The sequence below is a fragment of the Macrotis lagotis genome, chromosome 1, assembly GCF_037893015.1.
Source record: "Macrotis lagotis isolate mMagLag1 chromosome 1, bilby.v1.9.chrom.fasta, whole genome shotgun sequence".
Lineage (NCBI taxonomy): Eukaryota > Metazoa > Chordata > Mammalia > Peramelemorphia > Peramelidae > Macrotis > Macrotis lagotis.
In genome coordinates, this window is record NC_133658.1 from 145,648,625 (window position 1) to 145,665,608 (window position 16,984).

The 16,984-nt window shown below is 36.5% G+C and overlaps 1 protein-coding gene across 2 annotated transcripts in view; it reads left to right on the top strand.

Annotated features, from left to right (window-relative positions):
* Window positions 1–16,984, top strand: part of HOOK3 (hook microtubule tethering protein 3) — a 111,116-nt gene that overhangs the window by 43,550 nt on the left and 50,582 nt on the right. The window lies entirely within an intron of this gene.

Here is a 16,984-nt window from a genome sequence, read left to right on the forward strand (position 1 = left end):
GAGGCTGACTTAACCACTGGGATTAAGTCTTCTACATTGACATTTTGGGGTTTCTTGGTCTGCCCATATCTTTTCATTATAAAAGTTTCATGAATAAATCATTTTTCCATACTCAGAATTCTCATTTTCTTACTCTTTCATAACATCAATATATCAAAATATTTTGACAGTCCTTTTTTCTTATTTAAGATGTGGCAAACATGAATTCTAGGAGCTTCATGAATTTCAGGCTTCATGGGTCTTTGTCCTTTGTTATTAAATAAGACCAAAATCAAAACACAGTGTTAGAGATGAGTTACAGTCCAACTGTGGTTGATCAGACCAGTATGAACTTGGAATGCTCTACCCCAGCCCAGGCACAAATAGTCCATGTGAACAGCTGGGGTGGGCTCACTAAACTAGTGCATCTTTTCTTTAAAACTCCTTCCATTCTACCTTGCTCCTAGAGCACAGCACCTTCACTGCTAAGAACACACTATGTTAGATGGTCCTGTGCTAGTGTCTCCTATGATGCACAATCAATTTCAGAGTTTTTAAGAGAGAGACCCTCTAATGTCCCAGTATCATTTCTTCTGACACTCCTGGGAGCGCTTCCCTCATATGTGAGTTCTTCATAAAATTGTGGCCCTTGGTATTTAAACAACACAGCCAAGCCCATCATAATTGCTCTTTGTAGTAATGTGGGAATGCTGGGGAGTTCAACTTGAGAAAGGACCTCAGTGTCTGGTGTCTTATTCTGCCAGGTGATTTTCAGAATTTTCTTTTATAATATATATGCTTCAGCTTATCCCCATGTGTGAGTATACCCAGAGCTATTACTTTTCCAAGTTTTCTTGACAGTTTCCTTTGCTCTTCTGGAAGATTTGGATTTGGACCAAATAACATTGTATGTGAGGAGAGAAATTAATAAGTAGGGGGAAAAGACCAAATTCTAAATACTTGATTTGTTCGTTTTCCTTAATGCTCTAAGTTAATTTGTCATTATGAAATGTGAAAAATGTTTGAAGATGAGCCTGGATCTATCAGTTTCAGTATTATCCACCTAACCCCATCTCACCCCCCCCCCAAACCTCAAAGGAACATATGGTGAAGCTTTGTTTATAAATCATAAGCATTGCCAGGAAAATTTTGATGCATTATTCTGTGGTGAAGATGAGCAAGAACAAAATAGCACACTTTGAAGAGAATTCTGAATGCAGCCCTTGGGGGGGGGTAGGTACTGAGGTCCAGAAGAGCTAAAAGGTTGTGTACCTCTGAACTAAAGCACAATATCACTTGATTTAACTATAATTCCTCTGGTGTAAATCTAACCCAAGACAATAGGCAGTAAATTCAGATATTAAAGAAGGAAATTCTTTTCCAGAAATGATTTTGCAATATTCTAAATGGAGGGAAAAAAGTTTTTAATCAACTTCCCAAAGAGCATTGTGATCACATCTCACTGGAATCAATTTTTTTTAATTAAACTTTTCTCCAAAAGATATATTGACTCCCAAGTTTATATTTGAATCTTGGAAGTTTTCGTCATAAAATCAGAATTTTATTTGGAACATACATCAGATACCATCTAGTCATCCTACCTGTATCTAATAAAAATTTCCACTATAGATTATCTGACAATTGTCATCCTAGCCCAATTATTCCCTCTATCCCCAATAGTTCTTTTCTTTGATCTTATGGATTGTTGTTCTTTAGTGTGCTGAGAATATTTATAGACACTCATTAACATTCCTAGTAACTATTTATTTATTTCAGTTTTTTCCCCCTTGTAGTTTTTTATATTTTTTCCTCTTCTTCTGTGAAACTTAAATTCTTGGGATTGCCTTATTTGATTTTCATTGATGCCTTAAAGTTATTTTACACATCTTTTCACCATCCTTTTTGGCGTTGTATTTTTGGTCATTCAGGTACATTTTTTTTAGTGTTGTTTTAGAGTTGAATTTTGTTGGATTTTTTTGTTTTTGGCATTGATTTTTGGAATCAGTCTACACAGTTTTTTGTCTTCCCTATCTTTTATAGAATATAGGGACCAGATGCATCTCTATAGCATCAAGACGTACACCTGAACAAAAGATGTCAAAAACCAGTGACACTATCAAGTGCCTGATGTTTTTGAAGTATCATCATGATTAGTTTGTGAGATGTAAAAAAGATATTGTTCAAACTATTGGGTTTGGCAGTCTGTTTGTGAAGCACAATTCTCTTGTCTGCCAAATTCCTCAAAAATGGGGATCAAGGGCGGTTAGCTGGCATAGTGGATAAAGCACCAGTCTTGGAGTCAGGAGTCCTGGGTTCCAATCCAGTCTCAGACACTTAATAATTACCTAGCTGTGTGGCCTTGGGCAAGCCACTTAATCTCATTTGCCTTGCAAAAACCTTAAAAGAAAAAAAAAGTAATGTCAGAGAATATCAAATAATATACTCAATTATGATTACTGAAAATTTTGCTTTGATATCAACTACTTAGTTTCTAGTCATTCAGAATGACAGCGCCAAAAATTACAATATGATACTGAGAAGATATTCATCATTTCCTATCAGCTAACATACATTGAAAACCATGATAAACTCACTTATTAGTAAGGTAAATGAGCAGCTTTATATATTTAAGGTGCATCAAGAATCCACTAAGCATTCTCCCTGTAGTCAAGTTTTGGGGATTCTACCTAAAAGAAGTTTGCAAAAATCATTTCATACACACACACACACACACACACACACACACACACACACACACACACAAAACATTTCAAGTCTGTGAAACATCAGGTTTTTTTTTAATGACATCTCTTAACTCTGACAGAGTTTTGTAGTTCTTATATTTAAAATGGAGGATCTGAGGAGATGAGGAAGGGTGACATATAAGCCAGCAAAATAGCTGCTGAAAGAGAAAATAAGCTTGTGGAAGACCTAAGGAAAAGAAAAATATAAATGCCACTGGAGCAGATACCTTCTTTTCACACCATTAAGATTTTGCCTTTTATATTATTGCAAAGAACTACTGAGTGTTGGAAGCAATGCCTTACCCAAGAATTAGCTCAAAAAAATTCTTTAAACCTAAATAGCATTTAAATGCTCAAGACTACATGATTAATCCTTTAGAATATCTCTAGTTTCTAGAGTGATAAAATATTAGCATATTATTTCTTTTTCTTTTTTTTGCAAGGCAGTGGGGTTAAGTGGCTTGCCCGAGGACACACAGATTTGAATTCAGGTACTCCTGACTCCAGAGCCTGTGCTCTATCCACTGTGCCACCTAGCTGCCCCTAGCATATCATTTCAAAGAATATTTTTCATAATTCCTTTATGCTCTGTTGAGATATATAGAGACAAAGTTCTTATCAGGATTTTTATTCATTGTATCATGATTGCAATATGTTATAGGTATCCAAGAAACTTTTTTCTGTTCATGAGAACCAACTTTGTTACCATAAATATTTCAGTACTCTTGAATTGAGATTAAAAATTGACAGTTAATTGGGAAAAGACTTCATCAGTTTCCCTTAATTGACATATAAATCCCAAGCTCACCAAAATCATGAAAAATTCTATATTGGACCACAAAAAGTTATTAGTTAACTATTTCTTTCACCAGATGAAAGATGTTGAATTTGGAATGGCTTGTAAATGGGAGTAAATAAACTTAAAATTAAATGTGGTGGGAATAGTAATCTCTTTTTTGTTGTTGTTGTTTTAGTGTTTGAGGTCAGATTTGAACTCAGGTATTCCTGACTCCAGGGCCAGTGCTCTATCCACTGCACCACCTAACCACCCCTAAGAATAGTAATCTGATTAAAGAAAGTTTCTATAATCTGTCTTGTTTTCCACTCTCCTTGTTTACAAAACGGGAGAAAAAAATTTGGAAATTAATCTTGATTGGATTTTATTCAATTTGCTTCATTGTGGTCATTTGAGAAACTCACTTTAGGGTAGTGATCCCCATACTTGCTTTTCCAAGCCCCTAGTCATTTCAGAATTATTAGTAGACTAGAATGTCAGAAGTGTGCTTGCCAAAAATCTATTTTATGTAGAACTCACACAGAGCAAATGCTCACAAGGAGGTCTGAAGAAGCGATATTGAGACACCCTGAAGGTCTCATTGAAGAACTTTAGGATTGATTATATAGCCTGGGAGACACTGGCACGGGACTGCCCAGCATGGTGTACCCTCATCAATGAGGGTGCTGCACTCTATGAGGAAGGCAGAATGAAAGCAGCTCAAAGGAAACATGACATAAGTAAGTTTAGAGAACCCACCCCAGGGGTTCACATGGACTATTTGTGCACACCCTGTGGTATAGAGCATTCTGAGCTCATACAGGTCTGATCAACCAGTTGGGCACACTGTAATTTGTGTCAAACATAGTGATGTCATTTTGGTGTCTTCAATAACTAAGGACAAGAACCAACCAACCATTAGTAAATTTCCCCCTTAATTCTCAAATAATGCTTTTTAAAACTTACTTAAATTGACCCCCTACATATTATTAGCTATGTTTAAAGTGAAATTTGAAATTATATTTTCTCTATACAGACTATAATTGAGGGGTCCCTTTCACATTTGCAGGTGTGTCCAACCTATGGTTTGCCTAGACCTCATAGACCCATTGTAGCAGGGCCAAGTCTCATTTTTTGTTGTTGTTGTGCTCTTGAATTCATGAATGGGTAATGCTTTATATGCAACCCTTGAGGGGTTTTTGTAGGACTGATGCTCAAAGGTTGTACACTTCTGATCTGAAGCATAATATGGTTATACTCCAATCTCTTAATTTAATTGTATACATCCTTCAGTGATGTTTCTTGAATATAACATATTGTTGGATTTGGTTTTCTAATTCATTGGGTTAGTCTCATGTTTCATGTTCAATTATCCTTGCTATTTGTTTCACTCCATCCTGTTCTTTTATATTTTCCTTCTCCTTTTTTCTGCTTTTAGAGGGCAGCTAGGTGGCTCAGTTGGATAGAGCACCAGCCCTGGAGTCAGGAGTACCTGAATTCATATCCAGCTTCAGATGCTTAGTATCTGTGTGACCTTGAGCAAGTCACTTAACCCCATTGCCTTAAATTTAAAAAAAAAAATTTTTTTAAGAGTCTGTTTTACATTTGTCTCCTTTAATCTATCCTCTTTTTTTTACTACTCCTCACCCCTCCTCCCTCTTTCTCTTAACTTTCCCTTGAGATTACCATTGTATACAATGTATTTCTGTACCCAACTGGGTATGTGTGAGTATATTCTTCCCTCCTTTTACCAGTTCACATGAAACTGAAGTTCAAGTGTTGTCTGCTCCCCCTCCTACCTCTTCTTTATCATATAAATTCTTCTTGCACACCCTATTTATGTGAAATTATTTCCTCCATTCATCCTTTCTCTCAATATGTTCCTTTTCCCTATTCTTTATAGTCTAATTGTGAATTCATCAATAGATATCAGTTGCTCAAAGACTTTTTGTCCATTGACTCTTATTGTATGTTGAATTTTCTACTCAGTTCTTGTATTTTCATCAGGAATGCTTGCAAATTCTTCATTTTATTAATGCTTAGGTCTCTATTTTTTTCTCTGGGGATTAAATTCAGTTTTGTCGGGTATGTTATTCTTGATTTTAAGGCTAGATTTTTTTGTCTTTTGGAACTCTGTTCCAAGCTTTCTACTCCTTGTAATGGATAATCTTGTATTATCTTAACCCTGGCTACTTGATACTTGAATTGTTCTGGTTAATTGCCAAAATGCTTTGCTTTGATGAGAGCTCAGGATTTGGGCTATTATTGTTGGCAGGGGAAGGGTTACTGATGTGTTCTTTAAATTTCTACTTTTCCTAAGAGATCTTGGCAGTTTCCTTCAGTGATTTCTAGAAAAATTACATCTTTTATTTTTTTAATGTCTTAAATAATTCACTAGTTCTTAAATTATCTCTCCTTGATTTGTTTTCCTAGTTTGATGTTTTTCCTGTGAAATACTTCATATTTTCTTCTGGTTTTTTTTTCCGTTTGGTGAACTTTATTTTATTCTTTCTTGAAGTTTTATAGAGTGAGTCATTAGCTTCCATTTGTCCTATTCTAATTTTCAAGGAGTTATTTTCTTTAGTAAAATTTTATACCTTCTTATTCCAAGAACAAGTCTAGTCTAGTCTCTTCATGACATTCTTCCTTATATCATATTTCTTTTCTCATTTTCTCCCTCTATCTCATTTTAAAAAAAAATCTAAAAAAAAAAGAAAATTTGGTTTAATTTTCCTAGGAATTCTTGTCTAAACTAAATTTTATTTGTGGATGTTCTTGTGTTTCCTATCTTGAGCTTCCCCTATCACCATAATAGCATTCTTTTTTTATTATTATTTTATTCTTTCATCTTGCTTTTTGACTTTGGACTTTATGCTAGGGTTGGACTTTGAATAGTTTTATTAACTATTTCAAGTTCAATCTCAGAAACTAAGCTTTCTTGAGTGCTTTATTTTATAAATGTAATATATTAGCCATTTAGTTTTTGATACAAAAATATGCTTTAACTCTTCCTTCTCTGTTATTTGGTTCTTTTTGTACTTGTTTGATTTGTGCAGGGTATGATGTTTGTATACATGCGCTTTTGTGTTAAAGGTTTAATTTATTCTCTTGGTTAGACAGTCTAATTGGCAGGTAGTTGCCAAAGAATATATAGAGTTCTGGACATAGAGTGATGAAAACCTGAGACACTAAACTAGAAATATGACTTTAAGTAAATCTCTTAAGCTCTTTGTACTTGACATTTGCCTCATCTTTAAAATGGGGTTTATAAAAGTATCTATCTCCCAGGGTTGTTGTGAATTTAAAATAAGATATTTACAAACCTTAAAGAACTGTGTTAATATTGACTATTACTATTTTTTTTTTAAGTTCTTGCTTAACATCTTTTTTGCACTTGGGAATTTTGCTTTTCACATTAGAGCTTACATGATCATAAAGAAAAGGGATCCAATACTCCTTTTGAAATGCAAGGAAACATCCCCAAGCCATCTAAAAGTGAGCTGGTGATCTTAGAACTTTGAGTTTAGCTATACCTAGCTGTTAGTTGTGAATTAAGACTCAGGGGTAGAAACCAGTTAGAGTTACTCAACTGGAGGAAAAACCATTAAAAGAATATAATTTTCTATTTACCCATGAATTTCATAAAAGTATAAAATCTATATCTAATGAATAATCTTTAATATATGAGTAAATATCTTTAAAAGGATATCGTAAAACGAAACTTAGTAAAGAGGTTGAAGGCAGTGTTTCTCAAACATAATATGGTCTATAGTTTGTTTCCATTAGTTGACCTTTCCTTAATGCTGGGTAGAACCTACTCTTTATTCCTACTTTCTCCTTTGCCCTCAGCCCCAATTAATTGATTTCTTTGGGTACCCTCCCAAATCAAAAGGCTGTATAATATTCATTTAGGTTACAGAAACTCAGTTGCATCTAACTTCTCCAAATAGCCTTTTATATGGGGGCTGAATTATACATAATTATACTATCTTCCTTTCAAAGACCTATCTTCCCCCAAGAATTCAGCATTCTTTCTCAGTTTTTGTTTGTTTTTTAGGTTTTTGCAAGGCAAATGGGGTTAAGTGACTTGCCCAAGACCACACAGCTAGGTAACTATTAAGTGTCTGAGACTGGATTTGAACCCAGGGACTCCTGACTCCAGGGCCAGTGCTCTATCCACTGTGCCACCTTGCCACCCCTGTCTCAGTTTAATGTAAGAAATTATGAGAAGCAGCTAGGTGGCACAGTGGATAGAGCAGAGCCCTAGAGGCAAAAGAACCCAAGTTCAAATCCAGCCTCAGACACTTAATAATTACCTAGCTGTTTGAGCTTGGTTAAATCACTTAATTCCATTGCCTTGCAAAAGCAAAAAAAATAAATAAATTGGTCCATTTGGCTAGGGAAAGTTGTAGGAACAAGAAACTTAGAGGTTTTGTTCTTGTTGCTTCATGTCTTTGTTGTTTTGGTTGCTTTCAGTCATGTTTGATTCTTTGTGACCCCATTTGGGGTTTTCTTGGGAAGTATACAGGACTGGTTTGCTGTTTCCTTTTCAAAAATAGTTTTAAGATGAAGAAACTGAGACAAACAGAGTTCAGTGACTTGCCCAGGTTGTACTGCTATTTAGTGTCTGGTGCTATTCCTGGATATATCTTTATTTAGGTTAAAACAAATTCTTTCCTGACGCACTTGTTCAAAGGCATTGCTTTTCAGTTGCTTTTGATAAATTACAAACACTTTTACTGATCCCAAGCTCTCCATTAAAGCAAAACCCATCTTTTAATATTAGCACTTTATTGCAGGGTCTATAGGGAAGCAAGACAAAATACAATAGGTTCCAGTGAATGAAAACTGTCCCACATAAAACAGTGGCAAGCCCTATGGGACTTGAAGGGAGTGACAATATATAACAAATGAAAATCTCCCAAGAGAAAAGAATTGGAAGAATTTTATGAAAGGAAATTATGTGGCAAAGATGAAAGATACCAAGTGTGGCCAAGTTCTTTGAGTAGTTTCCTCAAATGTTAGGAAAGTCAAAAATTGCCTCTAGCACCTCAAGTGAACTCCCTGTGTTGACCTCGTGGGTCACATGTGGAATGGATGAGCAGGTCCTGGTGGGTTGGGAACCACAAAGTTGGAGGGAATTTCCAATGGGTTTGATAACAGACCTATGTGAGTGATTGAAAGGACCTTCAGAATCATTAATCCAAACCTTTCCTTTAATAACCTTTTGGAGATAAAGAAACAGACTTCTAAAGGTGAGATGCCATGTGGAAACCACTGTACTAATAGGGACTGAGGGAGATATGGACAGCTTAGAGGAATTAAAGGACTCAGTCTTTGTAGAATTTCCAGTCTCCTTGGGGAACACAGCTTATGAACCTTGGTTATACAAGATATTGTGTGATAAGTATATTAAAGGGGCACAGGAAAAAAGGTCTATGTTGTGAGGGATAGAGTAAGTAACTTGGTAAAGTAATAAAATAGTGGAGCTAGTCAGAAAGCATTATGAAGTTGTTACTGTATACCAAGATTATGCTATACCTGGGGATACAAAAAAAGGCAAAAATAATCCCTCTTCTTAAGGAGTTCTTCTGATCAGAGAAAGAAGACAAAGATACATAGAAGATATCTTAATGTTTCTCCTTAACTTGAGGGTTTGGGAATTTAGCTATGATAGTCCTGTCATTTTTACTGGTACAATCCCTTTCAGGTGGTCATTGGTGAATTTTTTCTATTTCTACTTCCCCCTCTTGTTCTAATCTTTGGGACAGTTTACTTTATTTCAAGATTCTTTTTTTTTTTTTATTGTGGCTTTTTTATAATTTTTATGTATTCTCTTCTCCAGATTGTTTTTTTTTTTCTATTTTTTCTTCTTTATATTTTGTTTTATTATTTTTTGGTCTTTAATAACTTCAAGTTCTAATTTTCAAGGAGCCATTGTCTTCCTTAAGATTCTGGATCTCCTTTTCTAGTTTAGTTAACTTTCTTTCCATAATCTTGTTTTTCTTGAATTGTTCTTTTTTAAGGGTTGTTCGGTTTGTTTGTTTTCTTTTTTCCTCAATCTGTCTTACTTGGGTTTTTTGTTTGTTTTTATTTTTTGCAAGGCAAATGGGGTTAAGTGGCTTGCCCAAGGCCACACAGCTAGGAAATTATTAAGTGTTTGAGACTGGATTTGAACCCAGGTGTTCCTGACTCCAGGGCCAGTGCTTTATCCACTGCACCACCTAGCCGCCCTATGAATTCTTTTTGAACAGGTAGCCATTTGATCTTACTCTTTGGGGAAGAAGATTTTTTTTTTTTGCTTCACTATCTTCCTCTAAAGGTAAAACCTAGTCCTCTCTATTCCCAAACTAACTGTATATGGTTAGAGGGTTTGTTTGGTTTTTTTTGGCCTGCTCATTTTTATTTATTTATTTAGTTTTTTAGTTTTAAGCAACTTGTTTTTATATTTATCCTCTAGTCTTAGGATGTGGAGGATAGTATCTCTGGCCTCAGGAGCTGTGTCCTAGGTCTAGTCTCTACACTCCCCCTGGTACCCCTCTCACACTATGCTGGAAATGATAATCTTCAGTGGCCATAATCTTCAGCTCCTCCCCACTGCCCTGGAAACAAGACTTGAGAACTCATCTCTCTCCCGCTAATATGCACAGCCAGCAGTGATCCCATGTCTGTGCTACCTCTCTGTAATCTCCAGGTGCATGCTTCTCTTTCTTACCCAGAATTGCATTTCTGCAGCACAGTTGAGCCTGCCCTCAGTAGAGACTCCCCCTCTTCCTCCCATTTTGTCCTAGAGCTCACCTCTTGCTGTTTCAGGAAGCTAGCCTGGAGGTATTTAAACAAAACCTCAGTTGAGGAATCTTTTACAGATCTTCTCCTGTTGTCCAAGGACAGCACTGTTCTGCCCCAACTCTTGCTTATTTTTGCTGCTCTACAGTCACCCTTAAGTGCTCTTTTGACTTATTTGTAGTGGAAATTTGAAGAACTTGGAATTTTCTGATATACTCCACACATCTTCCCAGAATCCCCTGCTGACTTGTTTTCAAAGGGCAATGTTAATAATTTCAAGAAACTTGAGTGTTCTAGTCCTAATGGTTCCATTAATTTACAGCAACTTCACAGATTTAGGACTTTTGAAAATGAAAGAATTGGAATTGGAAGTCTCCAAGGATGCTTCTGGTACAAATATCCTTGATTACAAAGTAATTCACTCTTTGGTTTGGGAGAGTAAGAGTAGTTTTGTTTTCATGTATATGGATAAGTTCATGGCATTCTATTTTTATCAGAATTTACAGTTAAATGTGCGTTAAGATAAGTGATACTCATTGGAACATGACCTTACATTGTAGTAAGACTAGAGATAAATATAAAAACAAGTTGATAAAAATTAAAAATAAAATGAGCAGGCAAAAAAAAACTCTAACCTTTTACAATGACTTTGGGAATAGAGAGGACTGGGGTTTTTCTTTAGAGAAAGATACTGAAGCAAAAAAAAAATCTTCTCCTACCCCATCAAATGGCTACCTGCTCAAAAAGAATTCATAGGCATAATGAACATGGGACCCAGATTTTTCTAATTGCAAGAATTATTTCAATTCAGTAAATATATACTAAATACCTCTCTTTTTCAAAGTACTAGGGTATAACAATTAAAAGAAAACAAGTGATCTACAGGCTTTATACAGTGCTTTGTTATCCCCAGTATCCTCATAGCTTTTACTAATCGCTAATCTGATTCCTAGGGAGAAAGTTTATCATGCATGAAATGTTAGTTCCAAGCTTTTAGCTACTTGGAGCTTTCCTTAATATTTCTTAAGGGTCAAGGGGGTGGAGCCAAGATGGCCACAGGAGAAGAGCGTCTCCTAAGTGCTTTCTCCAAAATATTTCAAAAATCTTAAAATTATGACTCTATCTAAATTTTCAAGAGACAGAACCCACAGAAAGATCCATTGAGGCAATTCTCCAACCGAAGGTAACCTGGAAAATAGTGGGGAAAATTCTGTTTCATGGGGTTAGAGGGGTCACCCTGTCAGAGTGAAGAAACTTCAGCCTCCCAGGAACAGCCCCAGGGTGCCTGGGAGCCATGGCTCCTAGAAACAGAAGCAGTTTACTAACCTGCCTCCCAGAGAGAACCAAACCCAACTTGGAAGATCAGCATGGAGACCTCTGCCAGACAAGGGAGAAGCCCAGGTCCTGAGCGTAGTCACAGCATCAGCATACTCAGCCTGTGGCTGGCAGCCCAGATTCAGGAAACAGAAGCAGACGCTCCATGGAGCCAGCAAGCAGGAAGCTCCAAGCAGCTGTGCCCTGAGTGCTCAGCCCACCAAAAGTAAGGGAGTGGAGGGAGACTTCTGAGGTCTGTCCCTGGAACAGGACTCTGGGGCTCTGACTCATGATCTCATTCTAGGCCCCCCCATAGAACAGGGATCTTCCTGCCTCAGCCCCGTGGCAGAGAGCTACTCTTGTGGTCATTCACAGACCAGGCAAGCAGCCTCACACACTGAGGTTCTTGTAGGGGTATCCTACTAAAACTCAAAAGCTCAGGAAGTGCTCCAAAACCAAGTACAGGCTGGGGAAATGAGTAAGCAGGAAACAAAAAAAAGGAACTTGACCATTGACAAATACTTTGTCTATCATCCCAAGGATCAAAATACTCAATCTGAAGATGAGGAAGTACAAGCTTCTGCATCTAAAGACTCCAAGAAAAATGGAAGTTGGACTCAGGCTATGACAGAGCTCAAAAAAAGACTTTGAAAATCAAGTAAGGGAGATAGAAGAAAAATTGGGTAAAGAAATGAGAGAGATTCAGGAAAACCATGAAACTGGAGTCAGCAGCTTCGTCAGGGAGATCCAAAAAATGCTAAAGAAAATAACATGTTTAAAACCAGTTTAGGTCAAATGGATAAAACAGTTAAAAAGTTATTGAGGAGAAGACTGCTTTAAAAAGCAGAATTGACCAGATGGAAAAAGAGATAAGAAAACTCTGAGGAAAACAAATCCTTCAGGTATACAATGGAGCTAAAAGAAGATGATTACTTTATGAGAAATCAAAACACAAATACTTCAACACCAAAACAATGAAAAATTAGAAGAAAATGTGAAACATCTCATTGAAAAAAAACAACTGATTTGGAAAACAGATTCAGGAAAGATAATTTAAAAATTATTGGGGTACCTGAAAGTCATGATTAGGAAAGAATTAAAGAATTCCTACAGGAAAATTGCCCTGATATCCTAGAAGCAGAGGGCAAAATTGAAATTGAGAGAATCCTCTAATCTCCCCTGGAAAGAGATCCAAGAAAAAAACCCTGGAGGGCAGCTAGGTGGCGCAGTGGATAAAGCACCTACCCTGGAGTCAGTAGTACCTGAGTTCAAATTTGACCTCATACACTTAATAATTACCTAGCTGAGTGGCCTTGGGCAAGCCACTTAACCCCATTTGCCTTGCAAAAACCTAACAAACAAACAAAAAAAAAACCCTGGAAATATTATAGCCAAGTTCCAGAACTCCCAAGTCAAAGAGAAATATTATAAGCAGTCAGAAGGATACAATTAAAATATCATGGAGCTGCAGTCAGGATCTCACAGGACTTAGCAGCAACTACATTAAGGGCTTGTAGGGCTTGGAATATAATATTCCAGAAGGCAAAAGAGCTTGGAATGCTACCAAGAATCAACTACCCAGCAAAACTGAACATCCTCTTCCAGGAGAAAAGATAGACATCCAATTGAAACGGGAATTTCAAATGTTCCTGATGAAACTACCAGAGATGAAGGGAAAGTTTGACCTTCAAGTACAGGACCCTAGGTGAAGCATAGAGTGAAGAAAGGTAAATTATGAGGGACTTAATGATGATGAACTGCATGTATTCCAGAAATAGAAAAATGAAACTGATAATACTCATATGAACCTTCTCATTTAATAGAGCAGAAGGAGCTTTTGTAGATGAAGCACAGGAGAGAGCTGAATTTGAAGATACAATATATTGTAAAAATGGAGTCAGTGGCTAAAAAGGAAATGTACTGGGAGTAAGAGGAAGGAGAGGTGGAATAGGCTGAGATATTTCATATAAAAAATTTTTTTTCTGCAATGATATGAAAAACGGGGTAAGGAGAAGGGGGAATGAGGGAACCTTCATTCTCATCAGAAATGGCTCAGAGAGGAAACAGCATATACACTCAGGTATAGACATCTAGAGTAAAAAGTATGGTAGATCATAGGAGAGAGTAGTTAGATAAAACACATTTTCTTTTTTATTTTTTGCAAGATTGAGTGACTTGTCTGAGACCACCAGGCTGGGTGGTTGCTGGGTCTCTGGAGTGGTATGTGGGCTTGGGACTTTTTGGCCTGAGGGCCGGTGCTCTGTCTGCTGCGCCACTCAGCCACCCTACGCACATTTTAGAAGAGAGACAGCATGAAAGGAGAGAGAAAATATAATATATGGTAGTGTGGAGGAATGGATGGAGGGAATTACAATCAGCAACAGCAACTGTGGAAAAATCTGGAAGTAATTTCTGTGATGGACTTATGTTAAAGAATGTGATCCATTCCGGTCTCAGACACTTAATAATGACCTAGCTGTGTGGCCTTAGGCAAGCCACTTAACCCCTTTTGCCTTACAAAAAAAAAAAGATGTGATCCACCCAAGACAGAGCTGATGGTATCAGAACACAGACTGAAATGCATTTTTTCCTCTTTCTTTTACTTTATTTCTCATGAGGTTCTATATTTTTGTGGAGGAGGGGGGTATTATGTTTACTCTTAAATAAGAATATTTTAGTAATGTACAAATTAAGTCATATTAACACCCCCCCCAAAAAAAAAGAAAACAGGAGGGCTGGGAATTCAGGGAAGCATGGAAGAATTTGCATGAACTGATGCTGAGTGAGATGAGCAGAACATGAAAAACATTGTACACTCAAACAGCAACAGGGAGGTGATCATCATCCTTGATGGACTTGCTCATTCCATCAGGGCAACAATCAGGGACAATTGGGCTATCTGCAATGGAGAATACCAGAGAAAGAATTGTGAAGTTTGAACAAAGACTATTACTTTCAATCTAGGGGGGGAAAAAAGCCAGTATCTTATTATGTAGTTTTGCTGTCTCTTATAGTTTACTTTTCTTCCTTAAGGATATGATTTCTCTCCCATCACACTCAACTTAGATCAATGCATACCATGGAAACAATGTAAAATCTAACAAACTGCCTTCTGTGCAGGCTGGGGGGAAGAAAGCAAGAATAGGAGTAAATTTGTAAAACTCAAAATCTTTCATTAATAAAAATATTTTTAGGAGTCTTCCTATAATACACATTTATATAGTGCTTCAACTTTATATATATATATATTTAGGTTTTTTTCCAAGGCAAATGAGGTTAAGTGGCTTGCCCAAGGCCACACAGCTAGGTCATTATTAAATGTCTGACACCAGGTACTCCTGACTCCAGGGCTGGTGCTTTATCCACTGCACCACCTAGCCGCCCCTATATAGTGCTTCAGTAGTATAAATTAAGTACCTTTTCATTGAGCATTAACTTTATAACCCTTTGAGAAGGATATTGGAAATACTAACCAACTCCATTTTATTATAAGACATTGGTTTGTTTAGAATCAGACAGCTAATAATTGGCACAACCAGAATTTAACACCATATCCTTCTGCCTTGAAACCTGTGCTTTCTCTTATTTTAGGTGAAAACAATCTTTATGTGGTCAGATTATTCTCAAAAAGGTAATTTTTGGTATTTGGTACTTTAAACCAATCAACTGAACTTGAAGTAGTTTGTAAATAACTTTGCCTATAGACTTCTGAGCATTAAGCCAAAATTTATTTTTCTAATAGATGTTGTTTTTTCTAGTTTTCTTTTTTCAAAAATCAACATAATATGGAAACAAATGTAAAGACTATCAATGATTACCTTTTCTTGCAGGGATGGAGGGAAATTGTAAAATTCAAAACCTTGTAAAAAATGATTTGTAGAAGCTACTGTTGTATGTAGTTGGAAAATAAATAAAATAAAATATTTATAGTTTTAAAAATAAAAAAATTTAAAAATCAGCATAGCAAAGACTAATGAATTTGTTTCTGTAATAACTCCTTGGCATTCTTTTCTCTATACTGAAATCTTAGCAAATTTGCTTGAAGCTCTTAGAGGTTAAGTGATTTGCCATTTTTATTTAACAAGATAATTGTCGGTCAGGACTGAACTTATAACTTCCAGCCTTTTATTCAATATATCATGTTACTTCTCAATAAATGAATCTTAAAAATACCCAGGAGCACTGGCCCTGGAGTCAGAAGGATCTGAATTCAAATGTGACCTGAGATACTTAATAATTGCCTAGCTGTGTGACCTTGGGCAAGTCACTCTTAATCCCATTGCCTTAAATAAATAAAACTTTTAAAAAGTGGTACAGAGGGGCGGCTAGGTGGTGCAGTGGATAAAGCACCAGCCTTGGAGTCAGGAGTACCTGGGTTTAAATCCTGAAATCAGCCACTTACCTAGTTGTGTGGCCTTGGGCAAGCCACTTAATCCCATTTGCCTTGCAAAAACCTAAAAAAAAAAAGTGGTACAGAAAAATATCCAGGGTTACAAAGTTTACCCAGGAAAACACTGGCTAGTTAATGAAGGGAGGTTGGAAGAACCATTCTTTTGGTGGTTTTTCTAGATCTGTTATAGAGGTCCCATTCCCATTCATATCTGTACATAGAAATAGTGGACATTTCACATACTTGAGTGTTTTATTGCTTTATCAATAAAGAAAAGTGATTTTGCTAATCACAATCTCATCTCCAACTTCTAAGTTGGAGCCGGTGTTTGAAATCTTTAATAAGGTCTAAATTTTATTCTCTGTTTTATAGCATTTAAAAACTCTGAGCAAATGTTTGTAATCCTTTGTATCTTTTGTAAGTCTTTGTAATCAAGGATATTATGGGCAAGAAAAGTCAGAGGCAGAATTGGCTAAGTTTTGCTTTTCTGTTGTCTTCTTGCCTTCTCCTTCATTCCCCAAGGTTTCCTGTCTTTATTTTCATTTTCTTTGTCATGTCTGAATATTTCTTGGTGACGCAGTGGATAGAGCGCCAGCCCTGGGGTCAGGAGTACCTGAGTTCAAATCTGCCATCAGTCATTTAATAATTACCTAGCTGGGTAGCATTGGGCAAGCCACTTAACCCCATTGCCTTGCAAAAAAGAAAAAAAAATACACACACACACACACACACACACACACACACACATTGTAGAGACTTGATTTATAATGTCAACTTGAGCTATTGTTGATTTGTTTGAGACTTGAGTATGTGGCTGTACTTTCTCAGATATATGGGTTGATAGAGTAAATTTTTTTGGAAGTTTTGGCTTAGCTGTAAGTAAAAATGAAGCATAATTCAGAGGAGTCCTATTATGTTTTTAGTATAAGAATAAAGGCAAATTAAGGTCTAAATGATTTTGATACAAAAAAGGTTCATTAGAAAATTGATACATGA